The sequence below is a fragment of the Sitophilus oryzae genome, unplaced genomic scaffold, assembly GCF_002938485.1.
Source record: "Sitophilus oryzae breed Bouriz unplaced genomic scaffold, Soryzae_2.0 scaffold_1449_pilon_pilon, whole genome shotgun sequence".
Lineage (NCBI taxonomy): Eukaryota > Metazoa > Arthropoda > Insecta > Coleoptera > Curculionidae > Sitophilus > Sitophilus oryzae.
This window is the reverse complement of record NW_022146114.1, coordinates 132875-148630: the sequence shown is the minus strand read 5'-3', so window position 1 is coordinate 148630 and position 15756 is coordinate 132875. Positions and strand designations below refer to the sequence as shown.

Sequence of the window (15756 nt, the reverse complement as noted above, 5' to 3'; positions counted from 1 at the left end):
TATTGACTGTTTCCATTCTAAATATCTTGAAAACGGTTACTCGTAGCGATTTTTACCAAGAGACATTTTTTACGTAAAAAGTCACGGAAATATATAATTTTCCACTCAGTACTTTTATACAGGTGCAGAGGAAAAGTTATTACTCAAAACAGTTAAAACACATGCCCCCCACAAATAGGAGTCATATTGACATCAAAATCAAATTTATCATGTCAAAAAACTCCCAAACACCAACTTTCATCCAAATACTGACGTTACTTCTGAAATTATTTGGAAAAATTCGAAGTGAAAATTCTATACCCTGTATCTCCGAAACTAAGCATTTTAAGACATACATTTATACGAACTTTTGTACTTATTTTATATCTAGAATATGCTGCACCCTGTATATCATACCCTGAATAGTGAAGAAATACAAAACTTGCTCATATAATATGGAAATACTATATAATAAATTATATAGAAATACCCCAAAATACTCCAAAAATATGGAAAAAAGCAAGGTTTTCAGGTTTCTATAAAATTGTTAGATTAACTCAAATGGTGGTCGAAGGATGGTAAAGGATCTCAAGGAGATACTCCAATGTCGAGTAGGAGTATTTTATCAAAAATTGAGAAATGTCCACTGTTAAGAAGCTCTGCCAGCAAGTCCTATTTCCTACGTCCTCGAAGGCTCATAAGAGCCGCGTGACCACTGGTAATTATTTCACTGGTAATGTATGGCATCCAATGAATGGGTGTTATGCAGCTAACAGGAAAAGGGCGAAGGCGAGATTCCGGCGCCTCAGAACCGGTTCTCTCGGCTAAGGATGGGCATCCCTACAGAAAGGCCCCTGGTCCTCCAGGTTGGGGGTTGAGGCAACGGGCTAGCGACCTGTTACTCGAAAAAAAAAACTTAATTGCTCAAAGAACCCTAAAAACGCCTCGGAATTTGGACAGATTTTCTTTACGTCGACAATTGGCTATGAAACGGACTATGCGAATAGGAACTTGGAATGTCTACAGCTTTGTCAACAAGACCTCAGAAGTTACATCAGAGTTAGCTAGGTTCAACCTAGATATAGCGGTTCTCTCTGAAACGAAGAAGAAAGGGAGAGGAAGTGAACATCTCGATAATTTCCTTGACTTCTGGTCTGGGATAGATAAGGCAAAACGAGCTCAAGCGAGTGTATCGGTACTGATAGCGAAAAAGTTATCTAAATTCTACAAGAATTACAAAGCTGTCAGCGAAAGAATAGTAAATGTCACCTTGACTATTTTCGGTTTGGAAACAGTAATAATAGGTACGTATGCGCCCACAGATGATTCAAATCAAGCAGAAAAAGACTCTTATTATGCCACACTCTCAAAAGTTTTTACAGAAATAAAACCGAATCAAGAAGTTCTAATCATGACCTTAACGCAAGAATAGGCAAGACAGAAGAAAGTAAAGTGGTTGGAAAACACGGAGAGGATGTCCTTAACGATTCCGGAGAGAGGTTAATTGACTTTTGCGAACTGAATGGTCTGAGGATACTTAACGGCTTCTTTCCACATAAATTGATTCATCGATACACCCGAGAAAGGCCCTCTCTGCAACAAAAATCTATAATTGATTACGTAATTGCTAAATAAATATCGAAACTGAAATTCAAAGACTGCAGAGTTAAGAGAGGAGCAAATTGTGGATCCGACCACCGGTTGGTTGTTGCAGAATTAGTAGTACCATTCCAAATCAGAGCCAGGAGTATTGAACATACAGAATCACAAGAACTGGAAATCAAGGAATCTGAACGTGTTAAGTACAAGCTTCACTTAGTACACGATGCCAGTATTAAATGGCTGTACCAAAGAAGATTAGATGGAGCCCTAGAGGAAGTGATTGCCTGTAGTGATGTAGAAATAGAGTATACTAACTTAAAAACCTTAGTCAAAAAAGTAGCCTTTCAAGTGTTAGGTGAAAAGAACATGCAGAAGAAAAGGGATGAACCAGCCTGGATAAGTGACAACATAAAGACCTTAATAAATGAAAAACAAAAATTCTATCAAAAATGGCTCTCAGACAGAACAGAGACTAACTGGGGTCATTACAAGCAAAAAACAGAGAGGTACGAGCCGCTATTAAGGTAGGAAAAACGGATATGTGGGAAAGAAGATGTCAGCAAGTGGAAAGTTTACTAGGGGGTGCACGGAGTACTGAGGTCTGGCGAACAATCCGACAAATGAAAACCAATCAAACGGACAAGCTCTTGAATAAAATTGGTATAGAAAAATGGCGCAACTACTATGCAGAATTACTAACAGAAAACCGACCAGAATTCCAATCTGCAGAAGAGGAAGACAACCTTGCGGGCACTTTAACGATCAGCGAAAGAGAAGTACATCTAAGTCTCAAAAAAATGAAAAATGGACGGTCACCAGGTCCTGGTAACATTGCAGTAGAATTGTTAAAGTGTGGGACCGAGAAATTGCGCTGGCGCCTGGCTGTTCAACCAGTGCTATCTGCTAAATAAACTACGCCAAGAATGGAGAGTGGCTCATATAGTGTCTATCTTTAAAAAGGGAAATCGCAACGACCCCGGTTGTTATAGAGGCCTGAGCATTAACAGTTCATTGAGCAGGCTTTTTGGAAAAGTTCTGCAGGGTAAGCTCAGGGATAATATTGGTGACAAAATCTCGGAAGATCAAAACGGATTCACACCGGGGAAATCTTGCACAGATAACCTCTTTGTCCTACAGCAGGTGATGGAAAAAAAGATAGCAGTAGATCAAGAAGTCCATCGAGCGTTTATTGATTTGGAGAAAGCGTACGACTCTATTTTTCGCAACAAGATATGGGAAGCCTTGAATATTTTAGAAGTAGATAGACCCCTACTTAAGATAATAAAAGAGCTCTATAAAGAAAATAAAGCGTACGTTAAGATAGGACACAGGCTATCCAATCCAATAAATACCACAAAAGGGTTGCGACAAGGATGCAGCTTATCACCTCTAATCTTCAATGCTTACGTTGAAGTAGCCCTTAGGGAATGGAAGAGGAGATGCCAAGGCATGGGAATACCCATTGAGGAAGATACACTGTTTACTCTAAGCTTTGCAGACGATCAGGTCGTGATTGCGCAGGACTCTTTCGATCTGGAGTTCATGACTAAGAGGCTTTACCAAGAATATAACAAATGGGGACTTCAGGTTAGTCTAAAAAAGACAGAATACGTAGCTGTCAATTCCAACGCTTGTTTTGAAGTCTTCATAGATGATAACGTCCAGATTCAACAAGTAGACAAATTTAAATACCTGGGTGCTACTATCAACAACGAGGGTTTGGGCAAAGAAGAAATACAAACCCGAATTCAGAAAAGCAAACAAGTTATTGGTTGTCTTAATAGCCTCTGTTGGGACCGAAACTTGTCTGCAACAACTAAAAAGAGACTTGGACGAACATTGGTGGAGTCAGTTCTTTGCTATGGTTCAGAGCTATGGACTTTGAGTGCAGATACGAAGCGCAAAATCCAAGTTGTTGAAATGGACTATCTTAGAAGGAGCGCAGGTATATCTAGGATGGAAAAAAGGACAAACATCGAGGTCAGGCGTATCATGAATGCATCGGAGGAGACAGTGCTAGATCGAATTGAAAAATCCAGCTTAAAGTGGTTTGGACATGTTCTACGTATGCCGGAGAATAGGTGGCCAAGAAAAGTTTTTCAATGGACTCCCCAGGGTAGAAGAAAGAGAGGCAGCCCTAAAAAATCCTGGAACGGAACAGTTAAGGAAGCAATGGAAGCTCGTAACCTAGAAGCTGATGACGCACTAAATCGAGACGTGTGGCATAGGGTAACGGGAAGGCAGCAATAGGCTGTAGTTGGAAAAAAGTATCAAATACTTCTACCAAATCCCGTTTATATATATATTAACTCAAATGCCAGATAAAAATGGGGTTAAGTTAGGGTTGCCAACTTTCAAAATAAAAAATAGAGGACTAGAGGGTAAAAAAGCGGCGCGCCGCAGGCGTATATGAAGGCGTTCAGTTGGCTTGAAAATGAACATCTATGATATTCCCATATAATTTTACACGCGATTTTACATATAAAATGACAGCGATTTTCATTTCATAGCTATCGCTGACGCCGTTTTTTTCGATCATATTGTATTTCTTGTACGTAAATATTGCTTTTCTGTACGAACGAGTGGGAGTAAATTAACAATTTTATTAAGTATTTTGGCGATAGATGAATATTTTCAATATTTTGAGTTGGGTGTGAAAAAAAGAGGACTTTTTCAATAGGGGAGAGAAAAGAGGACAATACGATCAAAAAGAGGAATGTTGTCTGGAATAGAGAACGGTTGGCAACCCTAGGTTGAGTGGTAGAGCACTTAATGGTGGACTTCCCCTTTGATTTTCTCCGGCTAAAAAAGTATATTTTTTTGTTATATTTATTAACTTAATAATTCTGTTTTGTAAAGAAATAAAGGCACTTAAATAATTTATACTTTGCCATTTTTATTTATACTTTCATTATCTCTCTCAGTTTCAGTACGAAACTGGCTTTTTCATTTCACTGTTCAAATTTTTATTTTCAATACATAAAATCATAATTCATAAATTAAGAGTTACGTCTGGTAAAGGTATACATGAAAGTAAATTTCTAATTCCAGTATGAGACAAAGAATACGAAAATCAAGGTAGCTCACACTATAAAGACATTTTTTTGCAGTAGTTCAGTTTATGCACTTGAGAATTTGCTAAGTTCAAACTAGTATCGAGCATTTTATCTATAATCGCCATATGTCCAGCTGAAACCTTGACCTTAAAACTAACACAAATGCAGAAAATAAATGAATGTTATTTATTTGTGAGGTTTCTAAGTTTAAGTTATTGATATTATATAGTTATAGAAGAAGTTTTGCCGTACAAAAATATACCTAGGTTAAAATTAAGGACATTTAAAAGAATTATAAAAGTAACTTAAATAAATAAGTAATGATTCACAAGAAGAGAAAAAAAGATTTGATTTTTTTAATTATCTCAATAACATTCTACCCATTAGCATTGAGATAATTAAACTATTTCATCTAATTTACTAAAAAAACATCTTAAAACATCACTATAAATTATTACAACAGGCTGTTAAAATACCAAAGTATAAAAGTAACTACATAATATTTGATTTTTCAACTGTGAAATGACATGAGAGTCTGGCAATTTCTTGTTTCGTTAAATTGGTAGTTCGTAAAATGTTAATTAACTTGGTGTAAATTTATTGTAAACGGTTATGAGGAAAAGCACAACAGGAACTATTAGAAGTTGTTTATTGCCCATTAAACAACAATTATTAATTATTACATCAATAAAAATTCGGTAACTCAGAAATCTTTTCAACGAATATCACTATTGATGACAAAAGCAAATCATAATAAAAGTTTTTTAGGAAATATTATTTTCCGATTTACTAAAGAAGTTCTCTTCAACTATTGCGTAAAGAAAATTACTCAAAGACGGTGAAAAAATGTTTTATTTGTTAGGCAAGCTTTTATGTAAAAAATATTGAGAAATTAATTTTCGTAAATATTGTAGAAAAAATTCCATGGTTATAAAGCAGAGAGAGTGTGTAGGCCTCGGGTATTATAGAGTCAAAACTAATAAAATACTTTTATAACAAGCGATTGTTATAATTTCAATATTCCTCCGACTGATACAAAAATGTATGGGAACTGCATTGCGTGTTTGTGTGGAAGGGAGGAATCGCATTTGTCTTGATTATTTACTATAATTTCTCTGCCTACAGGCTTGGAAAAATCTCAAAATCGATTGTGTCGTTTAGCAATATATTTTGTCCAAAATTGCGTACAGGCAAAAATTTTAAAAACTTGACTTTGGTACTGAAGTTACTGAAAATCTGCTGACGATATACATAAACTAAAACTTTGAATTGTTCACAAGCTGATTAACTTTATACAGGTAGTGAGCCTATCTTGTTTTTTTAGTTAATATCTATCATAGCTATCATTATCATCATCATCATCATCATTTTCAGCTTATTCAACCATTTCCAATTATGGTGTAGCTTCCTTAACATATTTAGATACCCTCTTTGTAGTTGGGCCCATTGTTGTCTATTGTTAGCTATGCGGGCTCAAGTTATCCCTGCTAATTTCCTAATATCATGGTCCCATCTCAGATTCGGTCTTCTTCTAGGTCTCTTAATTCATCGTACCCACGAGGAATTAGAGCATGGTACCCATCATGCTCTAATTTTTGTGGTCCATCTATTATCTATTCTTCTTGCCAGATGTCCTGTCCATGGTTATTTGAGGGATCTGACTCTGTGTATGGCATCTATTCTTTTACGGCCTCTCTTGGTTATTCCTAGCGTATTTCGTTCCATTGAACGTTGTGCGACCTGCAGTTTTCTTATGATGTCCGTTTTAAGTTTCGCATGCATAAGTCATGACTGGTAGTACACATTGGTTGAATGATTTCTTCTTTAGATAGAGTGGCATTCTATCTATAAGATTTGAATATAATTGAGTTTCTTCCATAAGTACTCCATGCTAACTTAATACTTCTGTTGATTTTTGGTAGTAGAGATCACGAGCTGTGTATTAGTTGTCCCAAATATCTTCAACCCTAAAAATGGGTATTAGTTGTCCCAAATATCAAATTATTCTACTATTTGTAGAGTTGGTTTGCATAGGTCATGACTGTAACCTATGCAAAACTTATTAAAAAAATAGTAGTTTGACATATTACTGTTTGAAATCTTATGCCATAATTTTCTTTCTTTTAAACAAATATTTAATGACTCAAGGAAAAAATACAAATATTGGTATGTTAGTCTTCTACTTCCATGGTAAAATTCTTCGAACATCTCCACACGCAGTGGTTAGCAAATGCAAGACTCACATTTACTTGCAAGACTCACAAGACTTGCAAGTCTTGGCATTTTTTGGAATATTTTTACTAGTGACACAAAAAAAATCTTTAAATAATTATTATTTTTAAGTAATAATTTATTGCAAATAAAACTTATAAATGGAAATTATTAGACTATGTATGTTTTTTTATTTGAAGAAAATTTTCATATTGAAAATATTATATTGTATCAGCATTTCTTTCTTTAACATTGTATGCAATGGTGGGGACAATACTATATAGTTCTAATGAACTAAAACAATAATTTTGAACAAATAAGTATTTTTTATATATTATATAAACATGAAAAAAGTGCAAGATCGCAAGAGCCTTGCATGCTTGGCCTTAGTCTTGCAGAAGTCTTGCACTGCCCGGTCTTGGCCTTGCATATCAAACGTTAGTCTTGGTCTTGCTTTTTGTGCAAGACCACGGCTAACCAAGACCAGTATCACTCATTACAATCGACAATTGGAGATACTGTCACAAAAAATCCTCCAACTATAATTTCTACATTAAAGATAATATCTGTCCAAGAAAGTTTATTATTTCAAAATTCAGAAATTTCAAACCAACAGTTTATAGTACATCAATGAATAAAGTTAAAATAGTCATAAAACTAATTATTTATTATCAACTTTTAGGGTGTACAAGAAAATAACAATGCTCCAATAGAACATATATAGAAATGTCTGTAAATTTATATACGAAAATATTTAATAATCTATTTTTAGTTCAAATAGTGGAAATATTGAATTGATTGCCTGGCCTTGTTACACAGCTTTTTTTCAATCTCTATAAAATATATATCATTGTATTATCAGTTGAGCAGGATAGCAACGTTAATAAATCTAAATAATTTTCATTCATATAAATTTTATAAGATCGAGTTTAGACTAGTTGTGTCGCTCAAGGTTAATGCTACGATACACCCAACACCTTTGTAATTATAGGTTCACCAAGGAAAAATGAAAAATAAGAAATTGAAACAAAGAAAGTCCGCGTTTCAAACTATAATCGTCTGTTGTTTCTAAATAGGAGTCCTTCATGGTTATAGCTAGCTTACAATAAGCTTTTTTTAATACTAAAATAATTTTACAGGAAATTCGATGTATTATGGCAATTAGGCAGATAGTTATTAATTTTTTGAACAGTGACATACAAAGATTTTTGTCTATTGTTTAGGTTATTAAAATTTAATAGACAATTTTTGTACTTATATTGTGCTCAAAATTCAATTAACCATGTAATTGTAATTTAAGTTTTTTTTCTTCATGATATTAAATAATTTTAGAACGTTTATGTCAGAGTTTCCTGTTGAAACAAAAAATAGAATAATTGAATTATATCTAATTTTTCTAACGGTTATATTGATAAAAAAAGAACTATATTACGTATTATATCTGGAGGCGTGGCAATGTCCACGTCAATACACGGCATTTTTTCACCCCCACCCCCGTAATTTCATTGGACTGGATAAAGTAATAATCTTAATTTTTAGCGATCAAAAGGACATACTAGAAGTGATTATTTTATCAATAAAATATCGAATAAGCCATAATTCTTTGCCAGAGTCCCAGCTGGCAAAGAAGTACAACAGGGAGACACTATATCAACTACATTAACACTAGAAGAAAATTTGTAATCCTTTGTTGGTTCAGTCGAGTTAAAGGAAGACTTCTTTGATGTAAACAGCTTTAGGGATATGGCGTGACGATATATCAACTATATCAACACTAGAAGAAAATGTTTAATCCTTTGTTGGTCCAGACCATTTGAAGGCATACCTCCTTGATGTAAACAGCTTTGGGGATATGGCGTGACGATATATCAACTACATCAACACTAGAAGAAAATTTTTAATCCTTTGTTGGTCCAGTCCAGTTGAAGGAAGACTTCCTTAATGTAAACAGCTTTGGAGATCTAGCGTCTCCCTGTAGTCCCTGTCGTACTTCTTTGCCAGTTGGGACTCTGAACCAACTGGACTGGACGAACAAAGGATTAAAAATAGATGGAGAATATCTTATCCATTTACGATTCGCTGAAGACATATTCCTTATTGCTAATAGTCATGAAGAACCAGCAGCACAAATTAACGAACTAATAAAAGGTCTCAAAATGAATTAAGCAAAAACTAAAGTAATGTACAATGGACTAGTAAACAGTATTTGGGACAACTAATCTCGGGACAGAAATTAGTAGAACAAAAGTTAGCATGGAGTACTTATGGAAGAAACTCAATCATATTCAAATCTAGAATGAACATTGATCTAAAAAAGAAAACATCCGACCGATATGTACTACCAGTCATGACCTATATGCATGCGAAACCTGGACACTTAAACGAACATTATAAGGAAATTGCAGGTCACACAACGCCCAAATGGAACGAAATATGGTGGGAATAACCAAGAAAAACCGAAAAAGGATAGAGTTGATACGACAAAAGACCCAGGTATAAAATGTCATCCACAGAATCAAATCCCTCAATCAAAGTAGCAATGTACAGGAAAACTTGCAAGATGGACCACAAAAATTACAGCATGGAAATAAACGAGGAATTAAGTTAAATATCATAAACGAGGAATTAAGAGACCAAGAAGAAGACCAAACCTGAGATGAGACCATGATATTAGGAAATTGGCAGGGATAACTTGGGCTCGCATAGGCAACAATAGACAACAATGGGTCCAACTACACAGAGATTATCTAAATTTGTGAGGGAGGCATCTCTGACTAGCTATAGGCTGAGGCATTTTTGACTAGCTAAAATCATAATTGGATTATAGCGATCATTATAGCTAGTCAATATTTTTAAATTTCGACAGTGACACACTTAGTGATAATCAAAATTCTAAGGTACTTCTAGAAGTGTAGTTAGCACCAAAGGATTGTAGCTGCTTTTAGAAGTACCTATAACTCTATATGTACAAAGGGTGGAGCGAAAAATATTTTTTTTTCAAAATATTTTCACACAAGCCTCAAAATGTGCCTTTAGATAAGTAATTTTTTTTTCTCAAAAGCTGAGCGCCCTGCCTTTGTATCTTCAGGTTCCTCACGGGCCTTAATAGCTGAGGTATTTTGAAAAATATTTGTGTTTTTGCTCGTCAACATATTTGATAATTATTTATCTTTTACCTTTAATACACTGCTTAACATGACTATAAAATATAACCCAATAATGTTATCCAAACTAAATCACTTAAATTATTGTTTTCCGGTTCCTCAATATATTTGAAACTTGCCCACCAGCATGATAAACTACCATCCGTGGCACTTGCCTGTGACAAAACTGGAGTTTCGGATCACGCTGCCGCTATAATCACAAATGCTGTTTTAGAGGATATTGTAGTGTCTAAAAGCAGTTCTACACAGATAGTAGATAGAATGAAGATCAGGAGGGCCAGAATGTCTCAACGTAACGTTTGTACTAGTGTATTAGGTGAAATGTCGAAAAGGTTATTAGGCGTGTTTTATTAGACAATTTTAGTTTCAATTCTGTGTTATTAAGTAGTTTCAATTCTGTGTTATTAAGTAGTTTCAATTCTGTGTTATTAAACAGTTTCAATTCTTCTGAATTTTACAACAGCTAGGGTTTCACAGTTATCTAGTTTCTGTCCAATAACACCTTTGAGTCCACCGGGACCCGAAGTTTCACCATCTAGTTTTTTTACTAAATGTCGCAAAGGAAGTTCATTTAAATGTAAGGGACGTTTTAATTCTTTTTCCAACAAACGAATAACGTCATTTTTCACTCCCGTATTCACAACAGTTCCATCTGTCCCAACTGCTACTAAATCAGAAAGTTCGGCCAAGTCAAACTTTTCTTTCAAGAAATTAACCAAAGACCGTATTATATGACATGCAGATCCGCTTTCCGGTGTGACATGGCCCAAATACTTAGAACCGGGTTCACTTAGAATAGAAATATGTTCTTCCACAACGCGTTTTCTCTTTCTTTTATTCTTATCGTAAATAATAGTCGAGTCCTTTCGACCATCAAAAAACACGCCTAATAACGACATTTCACCTAATACACTAGTACAAACGTTACGTTGAGACATTCTGGCCCTCCTGATCTTCATGCTATCTACTATCTGTGTAGAACTGCTTTTAGACACTACTCCAATATCCTCTAAAAGAGCATTTGCGATTATAACGGCAGCGTGATCTGAAACTCCAGTTTTGTCACAGGCAAGTGCCACGGATGGTAGTTTATCATGCAGGTGGACAAGTTTCAAATATATTGAGGAACCGGAAAACAATAATTTAAGTGATTTAGTTTGGACAACATTATTGGGTTATATTTTATAGTCATATTAAGCAGTGTGTTAAAGGTAAAAAGATAAATAATTATCAAATATGTTGACGGGTAAAAAACAAATATTTTTCGAAATATCTCAGCTTTTAAGGCCCGTGAGGAACCTGAAGATAAAAAGGCAGGGCGCTCAGCTTTTGAAAAAAAAATTACTTATCTAAAGGCCCATTTTGAGGCTTTGTGTGAAAATATTTTGGAAAAAAAGTTTTTTCGTTCCACTCTAAATATACATGCCTCTTAATGTGAAAAGATTTTTTGAAAAGAGAATCATTTTATGCAGTAAACAAGGAGGAAACATTTTGAGCATTTGATTTCAACTAGCTAATTTTTGCCATAAACTTATTCGTTTACATATCGAGTTCTAATTTTGTGTAATATTTAAAATATGTTTTAAATGTGTACTTTTTTCATTAACGTCGAATATTTTACTCTAAATATTTTAATTTTATTAAATTAACGTTTTAGAGTCCAATTTGGTTTTAAAGTGTTTAATGATCAATTTGTCAGCGGTGTTTTACTAATAAAACATTTGTCCAACCGACAAAAAATGTTAAACATTTTTTTTTTTTCGTTTACATTATTTAAAACTATTTTTTCTCAAAAAAATTACAACAAACTGTGCTATTAAAGTACCTGCTAACTCGAATTATTTTAATATACAGTATGTCCCGGATTGTCTTTACAAGAGGTAAAACTTTATTATTGACATTTTGAGAAAAATACATTCTTCATAAAAGTTTTTGCTTGTCTTAAAATGGTTAATCGGTTTATACTTTTCCGAATTTTCATACAAAAAAAACAGGAAAATATAGTTGATTTTTTTCCCTAAAAATCAAAATGCTATGGTAATATAATTTAGATTTAATTCTTTGATAGATGGTTATTATTAATTTCATATTTTTCGCTGTTGTTAAAGTATCACATTTTGCGATAACTATTATCACCCTTTCCGTAGAAATGAACTAAATAAATTTTGTAGTGCTTTAACATTTTAAAACAGCAAAAATATGACGTTAATTAAAATTCTATTAATACAATCTGTCCAAGAATGGGATCGAAATGATATTACTATAGAAACACCTATTGATTTTAGGACTTTATTCAACTATGTTTTCATGTATTTCAAAACTTTCTCTAAAACGGTATGGAAATTTGGAGAAGTATAAACAGGATTACCTATTTTAGAACAAGCAAAACTTTTATGAAGAATGCATTTTTCTCAAAATGTTATTAATAAAAAGATTTTCTCTTGTAAAGACAATCCGTGAACATACTGTAGATCTCACCACTAGACAACTTATTTACAGCTTATTACTTCATCTGTCTAAAAATAGTTATTTTCATACAAGCCGATAAAATACCATTTTATCGGAAAAGATTCCGAAAAGATTAATTCACGGGCGATGAAATCGCGAGTGAATTAATTTCGAGACGATAATGCAATTTTATTGTCGTGTATATAACAATATTTTTTTTTATAGCGAGTTACGTTTTAAAAATATTCAGAAATTATTATTTCAAGGAATTTATTACGAGTAGAAAAAATATTGTGCTGGGTTGGCGTTGGTTTCTATGTAATTTGACAAATAAATAAAGCTGTCTCTTTAGTTGTCAGTTTTGAGTCAATATTTTTTAATTCTCTTTCGTGTCGATTGCTGATTGAATTGGAGCCAGAAATGGCTCAAACGAAATAAATAAATTACCAACAGATATTCAGGCTGAGGCGACAAACGCCATATCCAAACTACTTCCATTTAAATCCCGAATAACTTATGAAAAGGAATAAAAAAAATTTCAAAAATGGAAGCAATTAAAAAACGTGCGAGAAGGAAGATCAAGTGAAAACATACTTTTAGCATATTTTTCCGAAAAATCAAAGAAAATGCAGCCGTCCAGTTTATGGTCGTACTATTCATTGCTAAAAAGTACAATACTGGTCAATGAAAACATTGATATTTCAAGGTTTAAGGATAAGCTATACCGTTTACATTTTCCGTAGTAGTATAGTAACATCTAAAGGTTGTAGATATAGCAAGCTCATAGCTTTCTTGAAGCAGTCATGTAGGGGTTGCTAAAACCTAAAGTTGCTAAAACCGAAAAAGTCAAAAATTTTAAACCCAGAAAATGTCGTGAAATTTATTTCCACTGCTTTTTTTTGCATTTAATTTACCCTTGCGGTTAAAGTACTATTTTGTCTACTATTTTGATAGATATAAGGCAATTTTAACAGTTGCTATGGAAAAAAGTAAATAAATATGTCACCTTAAATTACTTTATATCTCCAAGAATGTAAATACAGGTCATCCCAATTAAGTTTAATTTTAGTTTCAGCGCTGTTCAAGTTTAACATATTTCTGCATGTCTATTGTCGAATAGCCGGTGTTGTTCACCTTGCCCTTGCTTTATCTTTTTTCTTCGAGCGAAACAACCCACAAATACGCGCGTTGTAGGAGAAATCTCATTGCATAAATGAAAAAGGCGTTTTGTAATAGGAACAGTTGTTAATAACACTTTTTTCGTATTTCCGACATACATATACACCAGCATTTATATAATAAGTAAGTGTTATAAAATATGTTTTATGCTGTGCGTATTTTTTTATTTACTTCTAACGCTTCGATTGGTTTGGGTTGAAAAATTGGTTCTTGTACCATTAGCTCTTGGGTGAAAAAAATCACCAACGCTGATGATGCAGGCCAAATAGTTAATAGTAAAATACCCGCCAAAATTTACGATAGATTTGATAATATAATAAAGACAAAAAATGTCTATACCTCTGTGACGGATTCGTCTCTCCAAAAAAGTCCTATGGGTATTTTGCAACTGTAAGAAAATCTACAAAATAAAATAGTTATTTTCTGTAAACAATGCTGCGTTAATCCAACGGAGACTAATTGTCAGCAGTGGATTACTAATAAACAAATTTGCCTAACGGACAAAAAAAATGCTTAACATTTCGGAAAGTATATCTCTTTCCGTCGTCGGAAGCAAAAAAATACAAAAATAACTATTTAAGATTCTAGAACACTTTAGTAAAAGTATTCGAGAACGCTTTAGTTTTTTTAAAACGTCTACAAAAACCGTTGAAGTTCGGTTAATATGACATTATATCAAGTTTTTTAAATCATTTGTTTTTAAATTTTAACAGATGTTATGTTCTTTAAACTCAAAGAAGCGATTGCCATACAATAAGCAATACATTTATTTTTATTAGATTGTATTAAAAAAGTTTCTTTTATTTTTCTTTTAGAGGCTATCGTTTCTTTCATTATAATTTTTGCATTGTTAAAATCTATTCTGTGCCCTGTGTCCCATGAATGCTGACAAATCTTAGATGTATGAAAATCGCCATTTCTTAAATATCTTTGTGTTCTTTAATTGGAACATATAAGGGTCTAGATGTTTCACCAATATAAGATTTATCACATTCACATGGTATTTGTATTGCTCATGTGTCTGTAGATGTTAGTAATGTATGGCAAGCGCTTCTTTGATTTTAAAGAACATATCATAAATAAATATTACATACCTTAAAATTTCAAAATAAATTAAAGTAATCATACAGAAAGTTTGAAGATTTTTGCTTTTACCTTATTAAGTAATTGTTATCAGGTGGTAATTATTAATTTTGAAGTTTAATTTGATAAAATGTCATTTTAACAGAACGTCAACGGTTTTTGTAGACGTATCTGTTTAAAAAAAATATAGTGTTATTGAATAATTACAATTAGACATTTTAAATAGTTTTTTTTCTTTGTTCTTTGTATTTTTTTGCTTCCGACGATGGAAAGAGATCTACTTTCCGAAACTTTAAGCATTTTTTTTTATAATAATAAATATATAAAAATAATTATTATATTTTATATATTATATATATATTATTATAATTATATTTATTTTGTAGATTTTCTTACAGTGGAAAAATACCCATAGGACTTTTTGGAGAAATAATAAAGACAAAAAAACGGTCAAAAATATAATGGCTGAACGAGTTTGGCATTGCAAGCTCAATAAACATTTAAAGCGAATGGGAGTAACAGCCAAAGCTACATAAAATTTCTTTCTTAACTTCTTATCATTGCTAGAGATCTAATTGCTAAGAGATAATAAGACATTGGCAAAGTGTGGAAGAGTAAATCCTGGATTATTCGTAATTAACCAATAAAATCTCTGGATACTGTCGTTTCCTGGAGAGAGTATATTATTAGAAATAAGGGTGCTGAACTTTTCAAATTATTCTGCACAAAGTTGCCTTAGTATAAATTATATTTGATAGATGTTTTTTTCAGCGTTCTTTCAGGCAAATAATAAAAAATGAAGTTAAAGAAAAATTAAATAGTTATTGTAAAGTGTGTCTATAAATTTTGGACTGATTGTGCATTGTGCCGCTATTTTTATTTTTTTGCAATGGTTAAAGCCGGTGAAGTTACCAACAAATATCCAAGCCTTCATTATAAAAAATATTCTGTATATCAAGTTATTAAAAACTTTTTAATTAATTAAGTTTACTGTTAGTGGTCTATAAGGAATTAATCCTAGCAATGAATGTAAA

At 33.1% G+C, this 15756-nt stretch overlaps 1 protein-coding gene across 1 annotated transcript in view; it reads right to left on the bottom strand.

Annotated features, from left to right (window-relative positions):
• The window catches only part of LOC115877380, a 178893-nt gene that overhangs the window by 162695 nt on the left and 442 nt on the right, over window positions 1-15756 (bottom strand). The gene's annotated exons all lie outside the window — the stretch shown is intronic.